We start from the raw sequence: 25,275 nt of genomic DNA on the forward strand, positions 1-25,275 counted from the left end.
ACATCCATTTGGAGGAACAAGTTACTGATGATGATGCAGGGTTTCAAACAAGGTAGTTGCTCTAACAGCCTTTGTTGAATAAGTCAGTAAGATGCAAAAGAAGCACGGGAAAGTAAAACTATTGAAAAGATAGAAAAGATCACAACAATTTCTTTAATACCAAACTATTGGCATTCCCTCCCGTGCGGTCAAATTTTTCCTAGTACTAGTTCTCTTTGATGACATGAAACTTTAAGAGAGTAAAAATATCGTGCACACCCTTTCTTCCCACTGCAGAACCTCCGTGCATGCAGTTTTTGCTATGAGGAGTAGGTAAGTACAATTAGTTTGTACCTCACGTCTAGTTATCACTCAGCTGAGCTGGCTGCTGAAGCTTTACATTTTCACGTAACACTCCTGTACATATCTCCTTTTTTAATTATTTCTACAGGTTTTAATTTGTAAACTGTCATGTGAGATTTGGGGTTGCATTTTGCCAGAGTAACTGATATGATTGCAGAAGCAAATTACCGTTTTACCTGAAGCTTTTTTCAGACACAGAATTATTACATATTTCTAGCATTGGGGCGGGGGGCTCTCTAGAACAAGCTTCTAAGCAAACACAACAATTCTGGTCTCCTGAAAATTGATATATTCAATTAAATGCTCACAATCTGGTTAGCTTTCAATAAATACCATTTAAAACCGAAAGCCTCCCTGTTATAAGCATGACACCAGGTAATGAAGCTTGTATCATTGTTGCTCTCAAGATTTTCATCCAGGTAATATACAGCTTCAAAACTCTTATCGTTGAGCTCCAAAAGCAATTTGACTCACATTATAGGTCTCTTGCAATAAATATCATCATTATTTTAACTTGATACTCCTTGTAGTAAAACCTTTTAATTTATATCCCACCAAATTGAGAAGAGGTAGAACAAAAATTTGAATTAAAAAAAAATCCTTTTTCTTTATAGAGAGATGGAGGAGTATAACATAGTTTAGAAAACCTCCGTGAAAGGAGGAAGAAACAAAATATTTTAAGAAATGTTAACAGTTAAGCTCTGAAAACCCCAAACACAGTCACAAACACATATATAATTAAAAATTACTTTAAGCAATAATTATGAATATAGATTTACCATAAACACAACATGCATGTATATGTATGTATGTATGTATATGCATATGTATATAAATGTGTGTGTTTGTATATATATTTATTTGTAAGTTACGAGTGACTTTAGGTGATCAATATGATATGTGCTAAATGATACTAATGATCTCTATGTCGGAAAGATTAAGGTCCAGTTATCATAAGTACTTGAAAGTAATAGAATTGAATCAAAGTGCCCACAGATCTGACTTCATTAATTCACAATGTCTTGCCCTCTAACGAGAGTGAATTGATGTTTTCGTTCTAGTGTATTTAATCAAATACTGGAGGAGCAAGAAGGAGGAGAGCGTGGAGGAGAAAGGATTGCAGGCAACTTTTACTTAATATTTTAACTGAGAAGTCACAGCTGTCAATTCTCATTGACATTTTCCCATGCTCTGCTTAATTAATGCCTTTATTGCCATAAATTGAGTGTTTCTGCTTGCTAAGTAAAAACTGGGAAAGAAAACCCTTTAATCTGACATTCTGCCTCCTCCAAGAATAAGTTAACCAGCAAGTTTAGCTAGCTTTCTTTTCTGATCATGATCTGGTAAGCCTTTGCACATGTAAATGCCTATTCTGGGTAGGATATCATGAAAGATCTTGAATTTCATACTACGGAATTAGCACCAAAGAGGAACGCATTAGGAGTGTCTAGCAAAGCTGTAGATCAATTTCACTGTCATTTTAACAGGGCATCTCTGGCTACAATATGGTAAGAATGGATTGAAGTGTGTGGGAGTGCCTGGCATAAGTAACTTTTCTAATGGTCCAGAGTAGAACTGCTGAACTGACCCAGGAAAGGACATTGAGTATGATGGTGAAAAAACATTAAACTAGATTTAAGATATGTAACTAAGAAGGTTGTGCCTGAGTATGTACTGGGCTTGAGGTTTGGGAAATTATTTGTGATGTTCCTGAGTGTTCTGCCTTGAGACACCACATAGACATCAATGTCGTACTTATAGGAGGAATTAGGGGGACACTATGCAAACGTGTCAGGAAGACTACCTAAACCCCCTGTCCCAGCAAGATTGCATTGTTAACTCTGGAGGCAAATTAAAGTACAGCATTTAACCATTGAGGACTTACTATTTGCTAGAGACTGTGTTATGGAATTGCTTTTAAAGCAACAGTGACCAGAAAATGTAGAAATCTACTTAGGCATTAAACAGTATGGTAAAAATTAAAAGAATTGGAGAAACTCATCGGAGAGGTGCCAGAGTCAGTAGGAGCTTCACTCAGACTGAGTTATGCGTTAGTCCTCAATATGCTTATAAGTGAGGAGCAGCCTCCTGGGTAAAGATGGGACTCATAAGCAAAGGCACTGGGGGGCAGAAAAGAAATCAGAATTTTAGAAAAGGGCACACCTGGGCATGAAATCTGGCCACTACTCTCTGGGTGCTCTTGCTTTGGTGCCTGTTAGGAACAGCAGCTCTCTAAATGGAAGTGGGACAGCGGTACTGTTACTGTGGTTGTTACATAGAACACCCATTCCAGGCAGAGGAAAAGGTAGGTTGGTTTTTCTCAACAGTCAGATTGGTAAGTCAGTGAATGGAGGAGAAACAGGCATGAGGTTGTATAATTATGATATATGCACTTTTTGGTATGTAGATTATATTTCAATAGAAAGATGAAAAAAAATATCCCAGTGAGGATGATAAATTACATGGTCTTTCAGAAGGGCAGGGACCAGCACTTACAAATCACCATACAGTTTAGTACTTAATGGAATAGGCTAATTCTCCTAACGAACTAGCATGTTTCCTCACCATTTCTAACTTCCACATATGCCCTATAATGTCCTGTGTAGTTCAGATCGTATTCTGTGGCTGGAGTCCAGTAAATGCCTATTGAACTGAATTTTACTAGTTAGAGGAAAAAAAAAAAACTTAGGTAAATAAGAGAAGACAAGATCGATATATACTAAAAACAAACTAATTTACACATTAAACCATGGAGCTACTTTTTTAAAGTGAATTCTAGAATTTTGCTAAAATGTCCATGGGGCAACAGTTTGCTTCTTATTCCATCCATGTCTCTTTGCTTATATCAACAGTACTAGAAATGTCTCAAAAAAGTACATTTTGTGAGTTTCCAATGACTTACTTGCTCACTCATCTCATTATCTGGCAGGCCGTTTGTCTTTCTTTTTTTCTTCTATCTAACAAATGTAAAACCTCCAGGGTTTTCTATACATATCCTTTTTGAAAATGTTTCTGTTTGTATGTGGGTGTGTGTTTCTCTAAAATACAGCCAGAACCCATTAGAATATGCTGTCAGAGTCAGTGGTAGGATTTTGTGTCATTTCCCTTTTGACTTGAAAAATAGCATTTTAAAAAAAATATTTTTCATACACGACATTTTTCTCCCTATTCACTTTGATAGCACCACCTGCTTCGGGAAATATATATTTTCCACAAACCACTCAAATGAACTAATCCATTTTCACTATGTGTCCTTTTTGGCAAAATATCTACAGAATTTGCTTTCATAAAGATAAATTCTGTTGCTTTGCTTCTGTCTTATTTTCTCTCTCTCTCTCTCTCTCTCTTTATGAAAGGAAAATGATTCCTTGTTTTCTTCCTTGTGGGGGAATGCATACAAAAATGAAATTCTAGAAACAATTAAAACCAGCGAGTGAAACTCTGGTTTTGGACAAATTTATTTTAACCTCTCTGTTTTTCCTTCTCATTTGTAAAATGAGAATTTTGGAGCAGGTGTCTGTCGAGTTTTATTTGCCAAAGATTCTGTGATTTTTGTCATGATATTTTACCTGGAATTAGAGGCAGATGTAATGTGGGTTTCTCAGTATGCTGTGTGGTATATCAGGTATCATGATTTGTAGAAATAGTGATTCTTGGTGGCAGTTTTCCCATGTGGAGAAAAAAAAAGAGGTTGCAATCATCTTTGGAATTATATGTTAATTGCCTAAAAGGGGCAAGGGACCAAGAAAAGGAAGGCAGAATGGGGGCCAAGTAGACTCTGTTTCTTACAGACCACTTACAGGAATTAGCCGTCAACAGCTTCTCTTTGACAGGATGTACGGACATGTTCCCCATGAGCCTGCTTCCCAACCTGGGTTCCCAATACTGGAAGTTTGCCCAGAAGTATCCTAGTTGAAATGTTAAGATATTATAATGAAAAGAGGCTTGTGTCTCAGTGTGGACCTAACATCTCTGAGCTTTAAGTTCTGTATTTAAGAAGGGTGGTAGGAACAGAAAGGGAGAGGGGAACAGAGAGAAGAAAAATGTGTATTGAGCATTTATTATGTGCTAAGCCTGTTGAATGTACTGCCATTTAAAGATATCATTACCTCAGAGGTAGATATTATTAACCCCACTTGAGGAATGAAGAACTATAAGTACTAAATGACTTGCTCAAGGTCACATTAAGTACTGAACGTCAGACCCAGGATTCAAACACAGGCAGCTTGACTGCAAAACCTGAGGCATCAACCACTGCTCTAAATAGCTTCTCTTCTCTCAATTTCCTGAGCCAAATTCATTGCAAGGGAGAGTGACTTCTAATCAGGATTTTAAAGCTAATTTCGACATGGGTACCATTAATCCCTTCATTGGACAACTTCATGCCCACTCGCTCACTCAGTGTTCTTGGCAGCCAGTGAAGTAGGGCCCCAGCTGTGGTATAATGCAATTGTTCAATGATAGTGCTCTGTGTGAATCGTGATGATGGTACATTTAAGAGTGCACTGGGCCAGGCACTGTAAGGCCTGGGCTCTCTCTAATCCATTGCTGCAGTGAGCAACTTTTATGAGGTTAAGCAAGTCATCTCATATCTCTAGGAATGTGGATAATATCTGTCCTACTGTTGAACCTAAATGAGATATTACAAAAAAAAATAATAATCAAAGATAGCAGTTACTATTAGTTACCAATCCCTATTTTAACCAACAGGATAACATGTGGCCAGAGAAGTAACTGGCAGACAGAATATCAGTGCTAAATAACAGTATAAGCACAAGGATGAAAGGTGGTGAGGGATGACAAAGACCGATTTGTTTGGACTTCTAGTCCAATGCTTTGCCACCACCTCATGCCAATCCCTAATGTCCATTTTATTTCTATAGGTTTAAGTAAGAAAATTCACAAAATCTATGTCGCGGCCAACTATTTGCAGTCCCTTCCCTTCTCAAAATAGTTAAGAAATGTTAGGAAATGTAATCCTGTGTGTCTGTCCAAAGCAGCGTAATTTTAATTCTTGTGTGTGGAAAGCCCACGGTACTGCTAACTGGAGCTGAGCCTGAACCGTTTCTTACTGCTCACACTCCTTTGTTTAGCGTGGACTCAGATTAGTTCCATTCTGAGATGAAGAAGCCATTGCTACTTGCTGTTCTTGAATGTCCCTGGAAGCAGGATTTTCCCAAGAGCTTTCCTCTGAAGAAAAGCAGAGCAGGAGGCAGGTTTTCGAAGTGACTACCACATGGAAGAATCACAGCCTCTGGGGGAAAGAAAGGTCTCACCATAGGCTATTATTAGAATAGAGCTCTGAGTTTGTAAAGGGAAAGTGAGATTCCACTTGCACATGCATGCACACTGGAGGTGCCTGGGTGCCAGTGAGTGGAAGGACTCACAGACGCCTCCTCAGATGGCATCTGTCTTCCTCTGTTCACTAGGAAGGTGTGCAGTCACGCTCTTCTCTGTGCTGAGCTTGAGAAGGAAATCGTATCAGGGCAGGCCGTTGCTGTGATTCAAAGATAGGAGCAGGAGCGCCTCTCAGGGTGGATTTCCACTAACATAAAGCAGAAAAATGGTGAGGTGAAAAGAAAATTGAATGGGCAGCCAGGACAACTGGGTTCTTACCCAAGGCACAAATGACTAAACTAAGTCTCTGGGTCCGTTGATTCATCTGGAAAATGAACACAGTGGACTTACAGAGCTCTCAAGTTCCTTCCTAGGGCTAAAATGATAAATTCATCGATCCCTTCACTATATATCAGTCTTTAGACATTCAGACTTATCTACCAGTACTGCCGCAGAGACCTCCTGATAAAGTACTTATTAACCCAGGATGCCTCTTTATTGTACCTTTTGTATCTTTTTAATGACTGTGAAAGTACCTTCCAAAGTTAGGGTTCTAAGACACTTTAGTCTGCAACTTATCAATTGTACATACATTGTATTTCAATAGAGACAGTTTTGTCCCCCTCCTTGTTCCTTACTTCACAACAGTTGGATCCCCTGGGTACCCTCAACTACAGGTTCATACTTGTCCCTCTGAGCTTCACATCTTACTATAAAAACCCTCCATCCTTGTTCTCATTAATGATCTCTTCTGTATCAATTTGACCTACATTGACAAATTACATTGTATAAGTGCTTCCTAAAGTTCTAAAAATGTTAATTATCACAATTAATGTGGTAATAATAATAATAATAGACACAATAATCTACATTTTTAAATTAAACTTTTTTTGAATTCTGTCTCTGCTACCTAATAGCTGTGTGACTCTTGGTAAGTTACCTAACCACTCTGGACTTCAGTTTCCTTTTTTGTAAAATAGTGACAATGAAAGTACTTAACTCATAGAAGATTTTGGAGTACGTATGTGCACATAAACACAGGCACACATACACCAAAGCACCACATCTTTATGCCACTCTTTCTTCATCATTTCTCTACCTGGGAGCACAAACACTTTCCCAGACATACTTGGTAAGAAGCAAACTCAATAATCATAGATGTGAAGCATAGTATAAGCCAAAAGCTACAGTGTCATCACTCATAATGTCTCGTTATCATCAGTAATGCTAACTGTGATGCACATACTTGACCAAAAAAGGAAAAGGGCCAAAGAAACCATGAGAAAGTGGAAAACAAGCAAAACACTAATCAAAATTGCCATTAATTGAATAAAGATGTCAATAGCCAGAGAAATATCCAAGCACCAACAATATCACCAGAAATATCATGCACTAAAATCTAAGGAAATAAGCCAAACTGGGACACTTTTGGGTAGACTATAAAATAATTATTCCTAGATTCTCAGAGCTAGAAGGGGATGCTCAGAAGTCACCTGGTTCACCCTCCAGCCATCATGAGGGAGTTGACTGGGAATGGCAATGATTCGTTATTATTATTAGCCAGGTTACATATTTTATCTGTTATAACAAATTTTCTGTTGATTGTCAACTTACTGAAAAACTACTAGAAAAATCTACTGACCAAGCAGATGTAAGTTTATTAGACTTATTAAAGCAAAGGCAAACGCCACCTTGACAGAGTCTTAACACTAGCACTATACTCACCAAAGCCAGCATCTTTTGGATTATTTAGAGTCCTTTCTGCAGAAGGGACTTGAATTTGAACGTTTCAGAGAAAGGAGGAATTTGTAATTCTAAAATAAAAAGCTCCAAATTTAAACACCCTTAATGTTCAAGTACTGTATGTTTGCCAAGTGATAAGGAGGGGCAAGATAATCACCTGTTAGATGATTTGCTGAAGAACCACACCAGATCCATGCTTCATAGTATAAGATAGATATATATTTTTAAAAAGGTACAGAAATACTCCAGGTGGGCCATTTCAGACCCTTCCCAAATGGAGGCTGAACCCCTGTCTGCCCATCTGATTATTATGGAACTACAGGAAGAACAATACTTTAGCATCAACTTTCATCTGTTGTTGCACAAAAATTGGAAGTATGTCCTGAACCTATGATGGGATTTAATACTGATTGGTATGAGATATCAATATACAGCACTGTCATTGAAGATGCAGATCATTCCTGTTGCATTCAGATAGGTGTTGTACTTCAAAATAGTAACAATAAGGGGACATATGCTTAATTCTTAAGATGCTGCTGTCCTCAAAATATGCTCTGTATGTCTATGGAAATGAATTCAGAATTGTGTTATGATACAGAAGAAAGAGCTATCCTGTCTCTTATTTATGAAGAGCTGTCTCTTCATAAATAAATAAATAAATAAAAATATATATATTTTTATCCAAGTCTTTAGATTTGTTTGTAAAATGACTCTTAAGTGTTTCTCAAAAAATAAATCCATCCTACTAGATGAAGATTTATTACCATAGAGGGTATTCTAGCAAATGTGACACATTCTCCCAGAGTAAAATCATCTAAATGTTATGAACTAAATGTTATGAATAAGAACAGCATTTTTGGAAATTGCATATGAATTTCCACAGCAATTTTGTTGAGATTTCCTTTGGTTTATTTGTGAGTACTAGTATAATTGTTAGATATCAGTCTTACCTTCTACTATAATAAAATAATTTGGTAGTTTGTCTCAGAAACTAGAACATGAGTTTTCCTATGAGAACGATTGCATATTATGTCTCTAATAATATCTACCATAGCTTTTGACATAAATAGAAACTTACTGAGTACTTCTTAATCGGCTAGTTGGTAACCCAGCTCCTCTAAACTAAAGGTTGTCACCCCTGGATTCACACTTTTGGCATTACCCAGGTTCTGATTTAAGTGGTTTGAATGGTTCCCAGTCATCAGTATTTTTTTAAGATTGATTGTTTATTTAAGAGAGAGAGAGAGAAAGAGCCCAGAAATGGCCCCTCAACTCTATGGTCAACTAATCTTTGACAAAGCAGGAAAGAATGTCCAATGGCAAAAAGACAGTCTCTTCAACAAATGGTGTTGGGAAAATTGGACAGCCACATGCAGAAGAATGAAACTGGACCATTTCCTTACACCTCACACAGAAAAAGACTCCAAATGGTTGAAAGACCTAAACGTGAGACAGGAGTCCATCCAAATCCTAACGGAGAACACAGGTAGCAACCTCTTCGACCTCAGCCGCAGAAACTTCTTCCTAGAAACATCGCCAAAGGCAAGGGAAGCAAGGGCAAAAATGAACTACTGGGATTTCATCAAGATAAAAAGCTTTTGCACAGCAAAAGAAACAGTCCAGAAAACCAAAAGACAACCGACAGAATGGGAGAAGATATTTGCAAATGACATATCAGATAAAGGGCTAGTATCCAAAATCTATAAAGAACTTATCAAACTCAACACCCAAAGAACAAATAATCCAATCAAGACATGGGCAGAAGACATGAACAGACATTTTTCCAAAGAAGACATCCAAATGGCCAACAGACACATGAAAAAGTGATCAACATCGCTCGGCATCAGGGAAATCCAAATCAAAACCTCAATGAAATAGCACCTCACACCCGTCAGAATGGCTAAAATTAACAAGTCAGGGAACGACAGATGTTGGCGGGGATGTGGAGAAAGGGGAACCCTCCTACACTGTTGGTGGGAATGCAAGCTGGTGCAACCCCTCTGGAAAACAGTATGGAGGTTCCTCAAACAGTTGAAAATAGAGCTACCATACGATCCAGCAATTGCACTACTGGGTATTTACCCCAAAGATACAAATATAGGGATCCGAAGGGGTACGTGCACCCCAATGTTTATAGCAGCAATGTCCACAATAGCCAAACTGTGGAAGGAGCCAAGATGTCCATCGACAGATGAATGGATAAAAAAGAAGTGGTATATATACACAATGGAATATTGTGCAGCCATCAAAAGGAATGAGATCTTGCCATTCGTGGATAGAACTGGAGGGTGTTATGCTGAGTGAAATAAGTCAGTCAGAGAAAGACATGTATCATATGACCTTACTGATATGAGGATTTCTTAATCTCAGGAAACAAACTGAGGGTTGCTGGAGTGGTGGGGGGTGGGAGGGATGGGGTGGCTGGGTGATAGACATTGGGGAGGGTATGTGCTATGGTGAGTGCTGTGAATTGTGCAAGACTGTTGAATCACAGATCTGTACTTCTGAAACAAATAATGTAACATATGTTAAGAAAAAAAAAGAAGAAGAAGATAGCAGGAGGGGAAGAATGAAGGGGAGTAAGTCAGAGGGGGAGACGAACCATGAGAGACGATGGACTCTGAAAAACAAACTGAGGGTTCTAGAGGGGAGGGGGATGGGGGGATGGGTTAGCCTGGTGATGGGTATTAAAGAGGGCACATTCTGCGTGGAGCACTGGGTGTTATGCACAAAGAATGAATCATGGAACACTACATGAAGAACTAATGATGTAACATATGGTGATTAACATAACAATAAAAATGAAAAAAAAAAGAGAGAAAGAGAGCATAAGCATGGGGAGGGGCAGAGGGAGAGAATCTCAAGCAGACTCCTGCTGAGCATAGAGCACTATGCAGGACTTGATTTCATGATCCTGAGATCTGACCTGAGCCGAAATCAAAAATAGGTCATTTAACTAACTGAGCCACCCAGGTGCCCCCAGGCATCAGTATGTTTTAAGAGTTCCCAATGATTTTAATATGCAGCCACAGTTGAAAAGCACCTCTCTACCTTTCCATAGAAGTTTAATTTTCAATGCCTTTGGTCCCTCAAATGATTTCTCCCGAAACCTCTCAAGGATCTCAAGAGCTCTTAAACACCTAGAGACCAAAATGATAGCAACTATTCATCCTTATTTTAAACATGGGAATATAAAAAGATAGAGTCATATTGGACTTCTTAACCATTCTCAAAACAAGTAGTACTTTTAAGTACCTTTAAGATGTTGAATAAATATGGCAAGTAAGTAAGAGCCAAAGACAAGAAAAGTAACAGAGCAAGTTATGTTAACTGAGGAAGAAAAAAAAGAACAAAAAACAATAGTGAGTGCAGCTTCAGATGCTCTAGATAATATACTATGCTATATATGCTATATGCTACTTATATATACAAGTTATAAAAAAATACTTATCACCCTAACCTTTACCCTAATACTTATCATCCTAATCTTAAACCTAAGCTGCAGTCAGCTAAGATCAAGTGTAGTATCATACTTCCACCTACTTACAAAACCTCCCTACTTGCGTGTCTATAGGCATTTCAAACAATGTGTTCTTAACCACTCTCTTGATTTCACCTTCCTTTTATTTATTTTAGATTTATTTATTTATTTGAGAAAGCGAGCATGTGCAAAAGCATGCGAGTAGGGGGAGGAGCAAAGGAAGAGGGACAAGCAGACTCCACTCTGAGACCAGAGCTTGATGCAGGCTTGATCTCAAGACTCTGAGATCATAACCTGAGCTGAAATCAACAGTTGGCTGCTTAACCAACTGAACCAACCAGGCACCCCTTGATTTCACCTTCCTTTAAACAAGCTCTTCCTAATGTCTTTGAGTCTCCATTGCTTAGTACCTGGCCTCGCTCACCTTGAGAACTGAAGGATGTTTATTGAATTAAATAATAAAAGAAGGAATGAATGCATTTATTGTTTTGGAAATCAGGTAATTGAAGGCTCCTGTCTTCCCTTAATATATATTATCCCTAGAAACTTCACAGCAGAATGTAATTAGAGATGGAAATAATAAATACTCCAGGGATATGATGTAGGCACTTACTTGGTCTTTCTTGCCAGGTTCCTCAGTCTTAAACATATCTTTTTCTTGTTTCCACCTCTGTAAAAAAAAAAAAAAAAAAAAAATCTGTTTTTGCTCTTTGACATTTGCATTAGTATTCAGTCTCCTAGCCTTGGATTTTTATTTTTCCACATGGGTTTAGCTCATCTGTTAGGAACTCCATCGGTTAGAATAACTCACTATTACAGTTTGAAACTAAAGCCAACAGGGCCTTTCTGGTTTAACATTATAAGGAGATTCCAACACAGAAGTTCTGGAAAATTGAGCATGTTTTCTTAACTGGCACTGTTAATATTTGTAATAATAGCATATTCTTAGTGCATTCTAGGATCGGAGGCTTAAGCAAAAGTACTTGGGTAATTCCAGCAACTCAGGAACTATCAGATTATCTCTCTGACATTGCCATAGATTTACTCTTTTCCTTCCATGTTCAACTGCTTTGTTTATAAATAGAACAGAAGGAAAATTCATATTATAGAAATAGGAAAAGTTTAGCCTACTCCTAGATGAAAAAGATAAAGTACTATTTAATACTATTTTTTAATATTGATTTTTTTTAAAGATTTTATTTATTTATTTGACACAGAGAGAGAGAGAGAGAGACAGCAAGAGAGGGAACACAAGCAGGGGGAGTGGGAGAGGGAGAAACAGGCTTCCCGCTGAGCAGGGAGCCTGACTCGGGGCTGTATCCCAGACCCTGGGATCATTACCTGAGCTGAAGGCAGACGCTTAACGACTGAGCCACCCAGGTGCCCCTATTTAATACTATTTAAAACTTGTGAAATTAATCTCATTTTTCATCACATTGAAAGTATTCTCTTATCTAAATTTATTTTAACAAACTAGATATTGTGGGCCTCTAATTAATTTACATACAGGCTTTCTTTTTCTTTACAGAAAACAACCAGTACTGACACTGAGCCAGTATACAGGTATGGCTTTATGGAATGCTTATGACCAACATCCATTTTGACTGGTTGGGCACCCCTTATGATTATTAAGTATTTTGAATATCACTCCTATAAACAATCAACAAGTATCTATTAAACATCACCATGTGTAGAATACTGAGCTAGTCTCACAAGTGGATATAAACTAGTTTAAGGCTTGGCAGCTGTCCTTGATGAGATTACCAATTAGAAGTGGATAATGGATCTAAACACACGTGCACATACCACGTGTGTGAGTACACACAAACATACACAATGCAATGAAAGACATAAAGTAGCAGATGTATCATCTGAATGAAAGTGAAAGCAGTCAGTTCAATACCATTGCAACATAAAAATACTTTTTGAGCCCCCACTAAATACCTGGCGGTCAGGATAGTGGTGAAGGAAGACCTCAATGGTGAGACCCAGGCCTTCTTATCATGGACCTCAGCATATGATAGGGCAATAAGAGGGCACAAGCTACAGAATGAACACAGGCTGGAGTGTCAAGGACAGATGAGTGAATGGCAAGAAACTTTAGCTGGGTCTTGAGAATGGGTGGGGATTGCATGAAAAGACAGTTATGCAAAAAGACTTCCAGGTAAAGAGCAGCTTAGTCAGAGCAGTTAAAATAAAAAACTATAAGGTGTGATTGGATAAAGTGGCAATTTAGATGACATCAGGGAATCTAGTTTGATTTCAGGTAGGAGATGATATACAAAGGGAAGCCAGTATATGGATGGTCCTAGAAATTAGGCTAAGTTGTAGTTGCAAAGGGAAACCTCTAGAAACAGGGCTAGACTTGAGATTTAAAAAAAAAAAAAAAAATCCCTATTGAAAACAATGCCCATCAATGGTAGACTGGCTTAATAATTTCTGGTGCATTCATTAAATGGAATGCTCTGGATCTACAAAAAAAAAACAAAAACAAAAACCTATATAAAGAATGAAAAATACCTTGGAAAAACTATATGAATTAAAAATAATCATTAAAAACCTCTCACAATAAATTTTAAGTGAACAAAAGCACGCTGCAGAACTTGGAGTTTAAAAAAAAAGACCATTTCCAAAAGGTTGTGCAAAAGTTAGTTTTAGCATCTTTTTCACTAGAATAGAGTCCTAGAACTCTTCACAGAATGATCCCTGAAGTCGGCATGATGAGCTCCAGATGGCAAAAATGGAGAGATAGCAGTAACTGCTGTGAGACTTTCAAGTCTGGTTTTAGGATATTTGGCACATCACTGAATGTGTTAATGTATAACTCAATGTTTAAATTGTCATTTGCTATCCTTCATTTTTAAGGACAAAATGAGGATCTGAAGCAGGAGATTTTAGAAGGAATATGTGGAGTTGACAGACAAAGAAAGAGAACATTAGCCTGGCATGGATAACTTATGTATCACAAGTTACATATTTTAAGTAAATGTTCACTGGATCATTTAACTTAGCATTTATAACTTGTGTCAAAAATAGAAACTTTGTTAAGTGTGCAAGGTACACGACTTATCATCTTCTATGGAGAGATAGAGAAGAACCTCATCTAGGCAAGAGCAGAAATCTGCCAAACTTCTTTGACTTTGAGAAGGTTACAGACAAGGTTGACAGTGTCAATGCATGCAACATGATTTATCATGAGCTTCAGAAGGCCCTCAATAAAGTTCCACATGACAGGCGTCCATTGAAGGCAAGAGCTAAGGAGATCCAGGGTAGAGCACGGGAGTGAATAAAGAACTAGTTAAAAAGAAAAAAAAAATCTGAGGACAGAAATGCTGCCGACATGTTGAGCTACATTGCCTTCCAGATAAGTTTGATAATGGCTAAGCTTTTTATATAATTGTGTTAGTTTTTGGAGTTGAGAGCGGCATCTCAAAATGTTTATTGTGATAGAATTGCAGAAACCAGAAAAACTAGGTGCTTAATAGCCTAGATAAGATTAATTTCAAGTTAAACTGCCCCTAGCCTGGTTATGTTTTTACAGATTGCCGCAGTATTTGATCAGGAAGGAAGCAGAAAATAAACACTCTCAGTGAACCAGCAAGTTGGCTTTTTAAACACTAGAAATAACTTCAACAGCTAAGATGGAGCTAATGAACCTCAAGATATGAAGGAACATATATTAGGCTAGGGAGCAGGATACCTGAGTTCCATCCACCTGTGAGCACTTCAGCAAGCCACTTCACCTTTTGGAGCCAACTCTTAATCTATGAATGAACAAATTGGAGCATATAATTTCTGAGGTTTCTTTTAAGAATAACCTTATATGATACTGTGATGATGATGATGACATAAAAGGTTTAGTATTTACCTTGAGTGGCCAGGGGATCTTAGGGATGTCTGGATAATTTCATTTCACACTTAGAGTAGAAAGAGACCCCCTCCAGTCCCAAATCTGTATAAACTGCACATAATAGAAATTATAGTGAAAGAAATGCCAAGCATTTTCTGTAAATTAAAGTTGTTTTTACTAAATTATTGGGCCATATTTTTTGGATGTGTGCTCTCAAACAAATTAATACTACTTGCAAGAAGAAAAAAAGGAGATGCAAGTGTCTCAAATATATTGGATACATAAAAGCTGGAGTATGCATAATCATTTTGCAAGAGTTCTTAAATCTCTGTATATAAACTGTTTGAAAGTAAATTAAAATTATTCCTTAATGAAATACAAATCTGAAGTCACTTGAATAACTAATCATTTTATGACCCATGCAGTGAGTTTTTAATGCCTACTTCTACCTGATTATTTTAGATATGTCTGTGTTGTAAATTAAAAGCTACATAAATCATTAATGTGTTGATACAGATCAGTGAACTGCTTACACTATATGTGATTCCTTAGGACATACAGTGTCTGATTCACCTCCCTCCCTTTCAATTATATAACTGCCAGGCGCTTTTCCTCTGTTCATCTTCTGCGAGGTCTTATTTGGTAGAACTGCATGCCAAAGCTTTTATCACCTTCCCAACATAGTCTGATGCTTGCAATCAAAGGGGTCTCACAGTGTAAAAATGAATAGGTCCAAAACCCAATAATGTAGAGATAGAATTCTATGAAAGGATAGACTTTTTTTCTTCTTTTTTTAAAATCCGTGTTCCCAGGAAACTGTAGCAAGAAGATATAACCTTTGTACTTTTCTTAGATCAGTGTATCCTCTTTACCTTCCTTAAAAATGTCATGTTCTTTCTGTACCTTGAGTTACAGAGTTCCTGTTGCCTTGTAGGAGGGTCCTCATTTTAGCCTTCCATCAGTCTAATAATTATACTTCCTTCAGAAGCCAGCTTAAGACTGCATCATCTGTGATGCTGATTAAAGCCACTCATAATTAAAAGAAGTTCAATCCACTTTAGAGTAGTACTGAATTAAGTTTATGAGACATTATTTCTTTGAGAGGCTATAGAGAGGTAAAGATGAGGAAGATATGGCCACTGTAGTATAATGATGAACAGAATACACAAAAAACAGTCAAAAAGTGGTGTTTGCCATGAAAGAACATCAAAGAAACTGTTGGAGGTATTTAATCAAGCAAGAATTCACATAGAATTCAAAGGATGAGTAAGGAATAGCCACAGATACATGAGGGGAATCATAAACAAAAAACAAAACAAAAAATATGTTCAGGTTAAGGCAGGAAGTCAGAAGGTCAAGTATGACTAGTGCAGGGCTTATAAGTCAAAAAAATAGTTTAAATCTTAAAAAGTTGGTCTGAAATATACTGAAATGTCCCAGATATTGGGGTTTATAATTTTTTTAATCTGAAATGTAAAATGGTCATTCAAATTTTTGAATAGAGAACTAACTTGACCAACTGTGGAAAGTAGGTGAAATAGATTAGGCCAAAATGATAAAGCCACTTAGACTTAGAAGCAAAGCATCCATTCCATTTTCATTTGACAGTTGTCTATGAGGTGTGTGTTAGATACCAGATTCTAGGCCCATTACTGAGTAGTTTAAAAAAAAATGCCCTTACATTAAATGGAGCTTCATTCAAGTGGATGGAAACAAACATTATAGGAAATAATAAATAGATACTTTTTCTAGTGATACTAAGGAGCATAATTCTCTGGGTTTGCTATTTTGGATAAGGTGCTCAAGGAAGGCATTCCTGAAATCATTTCACTTGAGCAGAGGCATAACTGAAGTGCAAAACTAAGTCATGCAGATATGTAGAAAATTTTGGTGCTAGTTTTCTTCCCCAGTATACTCCTAATTCTTTTGAGACAGCATATGTTCTATTGTCTCTAACTGGTGTGTGTGTGTGTGTGTGTGGCAGAGTGACTAGTGCATTGTTGGTAATGTAAAAGGAAGCGTATTATGGTAGACAGAAAAAGCATTCTACCATGAATTCAGAATCCTTGGTGTGAAAAGGGATTTCCCAGAATTGCCTACAACCCTTTTGCTCAGAATTGTGTAAGAAACTTTAGCTATTGTGGAAAGCTGCAGGATACCTTGAGTAAAGGAAGCCAATGATAAATTTCTTTCCAGTAAAGTGAAGGAAGGTATAACCTCATTAATGAACAAAAAATATAAATATATTTTTTAAATGAAGAAACAGAAAGGAAGGGAAGTAAATTATAGGAAAAAGGGGAGGTGAGAAAGAAAAGAGGAAGGTAGGATAGCATGGAAGGTGATTAGGAGAGAGAAAATTATTAGGGAACTAATGACAAACGATGTGAGAGATAATGAAATGGAAGGAAAGACATAGGAAAGTAGGACCAGACTCCTGCTTCTAGATACAGGACATAGCTGTTCAAATAATCTGTCTTATTCATTTGAATACTGATGTGCAGGGATTAGTGAGATGTGAAAGCCTCAAGAATTCTAGTTGATATTACTGGAACCTTTACAATAAATAGGCATTTTTATTAGGGATATTGCAACTCAAAACCAGACAAGAGAGCTATTTGGGACAGGAGCAGAAGACAAAAGGAAATCAAAAACAAATTGCTGCCACAAAATGGTGTTTCGAATTTTCAGATTGGCTAGAGAGTAAAGAAGAAATTCCAGAGAAGAGGAAGCCACAGATGGGACAGCTAAAAAAGTTGCATATAAACTCTACTCAATAACTTACCTGACAATTATACTATACTGTGTATGGGCAGAGTATATTTTAGGTCAGCTGGCAGGAAACAACATCAAGACGGCTGGAAAAAAAAAATGCAAAATTCATCTGATGTCCACTACTAAGAGATAGTCTTTGAAGTGTTAGTCAAACAAAATTAATTGTTATGAGAACTAAAACAAATTCCCTTCAGAAAAGATAAAAGAAAGTAAATAAATGTCACCAACTTATCAATCATAATATCTACTAGAAAACATACAAAAAATTGCTATTCATATAAAGAGAAAAAACAATCAATAGAAGCCAACTATAAGATGACAAAGATAAGATGACAACTATAGCAAAGATTTTAAAGCAGCTATTATAAATATGTTAAAATCTTAAAGGGAAAATATTTCCTTTCAAATCTAAAGGGAAAGGATAATTATGAATAAGGAGGAGAATATCAGCAGAGAGATTAAAATGGTAAAAACAAACCGTATTAAAATTCTAGAAATGAGGGGTGCCTGGGTGGCTCAGTCGTTAAGTGTCTGCCTTTGGCTCAGGTCATGATCCCAGGGTCCTGGGATCAAGCCCCACATCGGGCTCCCTGCTCAGGGGGAAGCCTGCTTCTCCCTCTCCCACTCCCCTTGCTTGTGTTCCCTCTCTTGCTATGTCTCTCTCTGTCAAATAAGTAAATAAAATCTTTTTAAAAAATTCGATAAATGAAAAGTATAGTGTCTGAAATAAAAATTTTGTGATGGACTTGACAGCATATTGAATACAAGAATAGAGCAAAACCAACATTTAAGAATAATAAAGTTAGCACAGTCTCAATGACCTATGGGACAGTATCACCCAATCTACTATAAAGGAGAGAAACATACCAGGAAGGTCTGGGCAGACAGAAGGAGAGGAGCCTCCAAGTTTCTCTCTTTTGAAATGTCTGACTTTGAGGACAAGTGTAATTAAATTAAGAAGTAGCATAGCATTTGAAGGTAGGACTAAAGACCACTGCACAGAAAAGAAAGGGGAAAGGAGAGTTCAGGTCAGACTTTTCTTGAGTCCCCCAGGCTGATATGTTTCCAGAGAGAGGACAAGATCAGCTACTTACAAAGGGTGTCTGTGGCTTCCTTCCCAGGGAAGAGCTGATTCAAACAACCATACCGATGTCTTAGTCTTCTTCACTCTGCTATTCACCATGGATCACCTGCTTTACAAACCGTACCTTGTGTTGGGAGGAAAGTAGACTGTATTTTCTGGAACTAAGGTTTTCACAGTTCTGCTGTGAATCGTGAAATACATATGTATATATTCTATTTAGATAGGATTTGCTTTTGGATGAAGAAGCCCTGGATATTAAAGCCAGAATATAGCCAACTCTAATCTCATAAATATTATAGTATGTGCAAAGTTTGGCCCAGATGGCCTTCCACCTCTGTTTTGTTTTATTACTCCGTTTTCCTCTCCCATCTTTCTAGTACCTGAAAATGCATTAGTGCTACATTTCCTGTTGTCAGCACGAAAACAAACTCACTCAAGCATTGCTCCAAACCAGTTCAATATAATCATGGATTACTGACCTAGAATCCATGGTTGGGCTTCAAGCATTCTGTGACTCCCCTAAAAATGGGTCAACATTTTGTGTTTATTTGTCTGGTAATGAAGCCTGTAGGGTATATCTGTGGTAGTGATGATACTTGATGCTTGAGAGATGGTTTCTGGAAGTGATTGCATGGTTCAAATCACAGCTCCATCCCTTACTAGCTAGGTGATCTAAGGCAGGTGGCTTCATAGGTGCCATGTTCAGTTTTCTCAACTCTGAAATAGAATAATAAATAACAAATACCTCATAGGTTTGATGTGAAGATCATGTTAATATGTGGAAAGTAATTAGAACAGTGGCTAGCAAATAGAAATCTCTAAATAAATGTTAGTTCTTTATTATATTTTCGTTTTATTAATATCTTACAGGGATTCAAGATGAATAAATAGTTACGAGTCACTGACTTGAATGGAAAAATAATCCATTCATTCCCCAGATGTCCTTTAAGTTCCTAATAGATGCAAAGAATTGAGATTGAGAAAAGAATTTGTGCATTTCTTTTAAAGCAAGTACCTATCTATCATCTCATTTTATTCCCCAAACTTCTGGAGAACTGATAGCATTTAACCCATTTAAAGGAGAGAAATGTCCTGAAGACAATGTATTGACTTCCTTTCCTCCTAGCAGTCAGTTATGACAAAAGCCTAGGGTTTGTTTTCCCTATAAAAGATTTGAATGGGGGCACCTGGTAGCTCAGTGGGTTAAGTGTTTGCCTTTGGCTGGGGTCATGATCCCAGGGTCCTGGGATCAAGCCCTGCATCAGGCTCCCTGCTCAGTGGAAAGCCTGCTTCTCCCTCTCTGCCTGCCGCTCCCCCGGCTTGTGCTCTCTCTCTCTCTCTCTCTCAGTCAAATAAATAAATACAATCTTAAAAAAAAAAAAAAAAGATTTGAACGGTACTGTTCAGTTTTTATGACAGCAATGAAAAACCCTCTTATAAATGTAGTAGTTTAAGAAGATAATGGAACATTATTAATAAGAAAAATACATTAATTATCAAAAGCTTTCTGTGTGTCTATTTTATTTTATTTTATTTTATTTTATTTTATTTTATTTTATTTTATTTTATTTTAATTTTTCTGTGTGTTTATTTTAGATTAGCCACTCTCAGAGGCAGCATGAGGGATGACTGGAATGAGGTCATTCTACTTATGTCAGAACAGTGACATCACACATGCACACGCCTGCACACATACACACAGTGATTGGCAAAGACAATAAAAAACAGTTGAATTATGGTAAAGTCACAGCTATTTTAATGAGGACATTCTCTACAGAAAAACACTTTTTATCTGTATTGTGTAGCCTGGTGAATGCCTTTTTAAACCTCTTTCAATGTGCTTCTGGCACAGAATCGGTGGACGAAGATGGAGGGGTAAAGGGAAACCTGGGAGGCACTACTTTATGGTACTAATTCACCTGTTGCCCATTCCAGGTTCTGCACCCACATTCAAAAAGTGAAATATGACATTTATTTTGACCGACATCCTATAACCAAGAGAAAGGAAGAGATGAAGGAAGAAAAAGAGAGAAAGAAGGGGAAAATAGGAAGGAAAGGAAGGAAGGAAGAAAAAGGAGATTAAGGAAGATAGGAGAGAAGAAAGGAAGACAGGCAGAGAGTCAAAGGAAGCAAGAAATCAAGGATGGAGTGAAAAATTATAATCCAAGGGTATTCAAACAAACACTTTTGGGGTCTTTTGTTGTTGTTTTGTCTGTTTTGCAAAATAAGTTGTGAAGTACATTGTTTGCCCAAGTTTCATTGTAATAAAGCTTAAATGGACTTAAATGGTTCTTTGATTTGTTTCAGAACTACTGTTGATTCTACTTCTTTTGTCCTAGGTAGGTCTGTCTGTACTATTTCTAGAGGACTCTGGCTTGCTGTGGTCAAGTGAGGGTTCAAGGTGGTCAGGGAAGCCAATTATGATCCTCCCTTCCCTTCTGTCTGGTTTCCCAAGTACCCTTCCTCCTGCACTCCCATACCACCCCTTTGTTCCCCACCACACACCCCACAGCCCCGGTGCCCTATTCCCACCAGCATCCCAGTGAGCTCCTGCCTTTAAGCCAGCCCGAAGAGAGGTGGGTGAGGCGCAGGATGGGTGGGCCTCCTCAATATGCTTCTTAGGGAGGAAGGGCCACAGTGGCACTCACTAGCACTGGGTGGCAGGGAAATCTGTTCTCCCCTGGCTACTTGACCTGTGACCTTGCTGCCTGGTCAAGGATGTGTTTCTGACACTGACACATATTTGTATTTTCCAAGGGGGTCAAGGTACTTCTCCCTCTCGGGTGCTTAGATGGTGGCTGGCATAGGGTGCAGGGGCATCTCACTTTTTGTGGAGGATTGCTGGGCTTTTCCTCATGCTGGGAAACAAAGGTCTACTGGCCTAGCCATTAGGGATCCCAGAGAGTGTACAAGGGCTTCACAGGGAGAGTAATGAAGAAGGAAGGTAGGGCCACTGCCCTGATTCGGCCACTAACCTAGGGGCATGGGCTTTGGTGATGGTCAGGCTTACCCTTCTTCTTGTCTTAGTTTCATCGCTGCTAAAATGGGACGCCCTGTGACCTTTTCCTGAACAGGTTCTATAGGTAGTTGGGGCAGAGGTGATTATCTGCTTCCTAAAACCTTAACAAGAAATTGGGAAAATGAGTTAAAATCCTCAGAGATAAACCAGATAAACCAAGCACTGCCATTTTCCCCTCTTTCTCTGTTTCTCATTCTTGCCTTTATTCCTTTTGCTGAGTCCATCAGTCTTACTTCAGTGGTTGTCTTTACAAAGTAAGGACTGGGCTAGACATTGCACTAGAAACTGAACATTGAAATTTGAATGATACATGAGTCTTAAACCAAAGAGGTAGAACCAGACAAAAAAATGTATCCATTAAGGAGGATTTCGGGGTGAACCTAGGAGGCCTAGGTAGCCTGGAGCAACAGAGGCATAAGTGACCATAAACCATGGTGTTAATTGTCTCTGTTTTATCTTTGCCTCAGTCCTTTACCAGTCTACAAAATAAATTTTGTCTGTTTTAGGTAGGTGTTGACCTCTCTATTTCTTTGACTTAAAAAAACATGTATAAATCTGTAGAAACACAGTGGGATTTTAGCTATGATGGGAAGACATGCCTGATTCTTCTGAGAAGGTAGGTCTAACAGGATAGTTCCAGGTGCATTTCTTTTCTTACAAAGAAAAGTAAATCCCAAGTCTTCACAAATTATAGTGTTGTCCAGGTGTTTACTCTCCAAGGGATCCTGCCCCTAATCTTCTACGTAAAATATTTTCTTAACTAAGTTTAATGCTGTGGAAGACATAGCACAGAAGCCCTCAAAATGGTGTGAACATTCTAGAACATTACAGACCCAATATGATGATCGTGTGGGGGGGGGGGCGGGTAGGAGGTATGTTAGCTTCAGGCATCCTAGATAAGGGAGTAAAATATTAAATAGTTTAAATGGGGTAAATAGTTTTCTGAGGTGAAGGAAAAGAAAAGGACTTCTTGGAAAAAGGGTATGGTAGGGAATTAGAATATCCAATAAACGACATGTTGTATTTTCATCTCTCGCAAGACATTTGGGGTGGGCCAACCTGACCCCATCTGCAGCCATCCCCTGTTGCTTTGAGGGCCAGTGCTGGGGACACTGGAGCTACCTGTTGCCTGGCACCGAGCCCATTTCCTCACTGGGGAGGGGGCAGAGCCCTATTTGGGAATTACTGGAAAGCTCAGCTTTCATCTTGATACTTCTCAGTCTAATAATACAAAAACATGGAGTAAGACTTCTATTTGGAAAAATAGTTTGGAAAATAGGTACTGTTTAAATGCACATGAGTACACTAATTGTCAAAATCAATGGGATTGATTATTGTTTCCATTTCCATGAATGATACCCTGCTGTGTCATGGAAGAACAAGCACCAAAGTGTCAGAGGGACTTGGGTGTAAAGTTGAGTGTCCCACCAAAGTGTTGAGTGAACTCAGCCAGTTGCATATTTTCTAAGCTCTGGTTTCCTGATCTGCAAAATGAAGATGTTGTCTGGGTGCCTTACAGCATGTTTTTGAGTGTTAAGTAAGGTGGTATGTATGGACGTGCCTGACATTTTGCCCAAATACTAAGTGTCAGTGAGTGCTGGATTACTTTTTCCTTGAGATGACCAAGGTAGAAGGAAAGTGTCTACTCTGTGGATTCTTCTCTGTGCTCTGCACTTAATCTTCTTATGCTAGGCTCTCAGAAATGATTTCTACATCAAGGAAAGGACTAACAAGGGGAATGAAGTAGTTCTAGGCTTCTCAAAGTAAACCAAAGTAGTTCTAGGCTTCTCATGGTGTTACTCTTTCTGAACAATAAAGTGAAGCAGAAAGTGAAGGTGATTTTCTGATTTTTGTAGTCCACATTTCTAATATTTGAAGGCCAGTAGGAGTTTTGCTTTACTTTGATTCATTTACATGGTTATGCACCTTGAAATAATTAATAGCTTTTGTGTGTCCTGTGTATACAGAGCTTAAGCAAAATGCTAAAAGCAAACTAGTTGAAGGTAGATTAAAATTAGAAAAGTATTCTAAGTTATTGGTATTACTGACAAAATAGTATAAACTCTTCATAATAGATTTAAAATCTTCTCTGATTTTCTCATTTCCGGTCTTTTAAAATTCAAAATTGTATCATATTTTATGCTTGTGGTGTATTCTGTCAATAAGTACAGCCTTTCACATTGGTTTCTTATTCTGTTCCTCCACATCTGGTTGGTTATGTCCCCAATTAAATTGCATTCCAATTTTTCTTATAATAGTAATAATAATACAACTTTTTCAGATCAGATAAAATCTCCCCAGGGAGTTGTTTCTCTTATATCCTGGCTAAAGTGAAGCTCATTCTGAACAGTCAATAATGATTCGAATCTACTTTATTTTACTCATAAGGTCTAAAACTCATTTTTAAAAAAAGAAAAAAAATGAAAAGAAGGGAAGAAAAAAATTGTCTGGCATTAAAAAATGTTCTCTGTTGAGAGATTGGCAAAAAAATATCATTTCAAAGTAGCATTTCTCTTTTATTCATTCATTGAACAAGTACTAAAACACCTGTGCATGCAGACCTTTTTGTTCAACTATATGGCATGGGAATTTGGACCATATAATAATAGGATTTTGGGGGGGATATAGTTGATTTTGTTGTGTTTGTTTATTTGTTTTTAATGAACACAAGAGAACTTCTATACCTATGTGAATATTTTCCCTTTTAGTCAGTCTTTAATTTGATAGACTCATGTATTCCAAAGCTCCCTTCTCTTTTATGTATTTATTTAGTTAGTTAGTTTTGGTCTTGGAAGCAGTCAACTCTCAAGAATTACGTGGTGCCAAGGAGAGAGATACTGAGTTTTAGATCTGTAACAGACCACAGAAATGGTGTTGATAAAATACGTAATCATATTGAGTAAATACTGCATTTGGTCAGAAATCCAAATGAGCAGTGTGAGAGAAGGAAAGGATAAGATTAAGGGGCAAAAAAAAAAAAAAAGTGCACTTGAGCTGGGCTTTGAAATTTGGCTGTGACTAAGGAGTAGACAGAGGCTAAGTGAGCACTATTTTGTAAGGGAGAATAACAAAGGTGGGAGGAAGGGAATGAGAATGAAGAATGAGGAGACTGGAGGCCCTTCTTAATGCATTTTGTTTGTTTGTTTTAATCATGCTCTGCACAGCTCCCTAAGAGCATATGCATGTCCAAAACCAAATCAAGCTAAGTATCAGTGTTAGCAGCCCTTTGGAAGTAGAGGGAAGAAGAAACAGACACATGATCACACACTTGTCTCAGCAAGTGGTTTGAGGGAGCAGGAGTGGTCTGTGTAGGTAGTGTTTCACTGATTCAGCACAGCACCTTGCCTCTCCCTTGGTCTTTATTGTATTTGTCATGGTTAATTTTATGTGTCAAATTGGCTAGGCTGTGGTGCCCAGTTGTTTGGTCACATACTAGTTTAAATGTTATTGTGAAGTATTTTTAAAATGTGAGTAATATTTACATCAGTAGACTTTAAGTAAAGAACATTATCCTCCATAATATGGGTGGGCCTCATCCAAAGAGGTGAAGGCCTTGAAGCAAAGATGGAGGTCCTCAGAGGAAGAAGGTATTCTGTCTCCAGACCACCTTTGGACACAGAGACAACTCTTGCTGGAATTTCTAGTCT

General features: G+C 37.9%; 1 long non-coding RNA gene across 2 annotated transcripts in view; it reads left to right on the plus strand.

Annotated features, from left to right (window-relative positions):
* Positions 1 to 25,275, plus strand: part of LOC113913272 — a 156,703-nt gene that overhangs the window by 75,167 nt on the left and 56,261 nt on the right. Inside the window, exons 2-3 of one of the 2 annotated variants that reach the window (XR_003517135.1) lie at positions 12,432 to 12,466; positions 20,545 to 20,884. This is a non-coding gene — a long non-coding RNA (uncharacterized LOC113913272). Of the gene's footprint in view, positions 1 to 12,431; positions 12,467 to 20,544; positions 20,885 to 25,275 lie in introns of those variants that run through there. The other variant, XR_003517136.1, reaches the window with a different exon arrangement.

Source organism: Zalophus californianus, chromosome 14 (genome assembly GCF_009762305.2).
Source record: "Zalophus californianus isolate mZalCal1 chromosome 14, mZalCal1.pri.v2, whole genome shotgun sequence".
Taxonomy (NCBI): Eukaryota; Metazoa; Chordata; class Mammalia; order Carnivora; family Otariidae; genus Zalophus; species Zalophus californianus.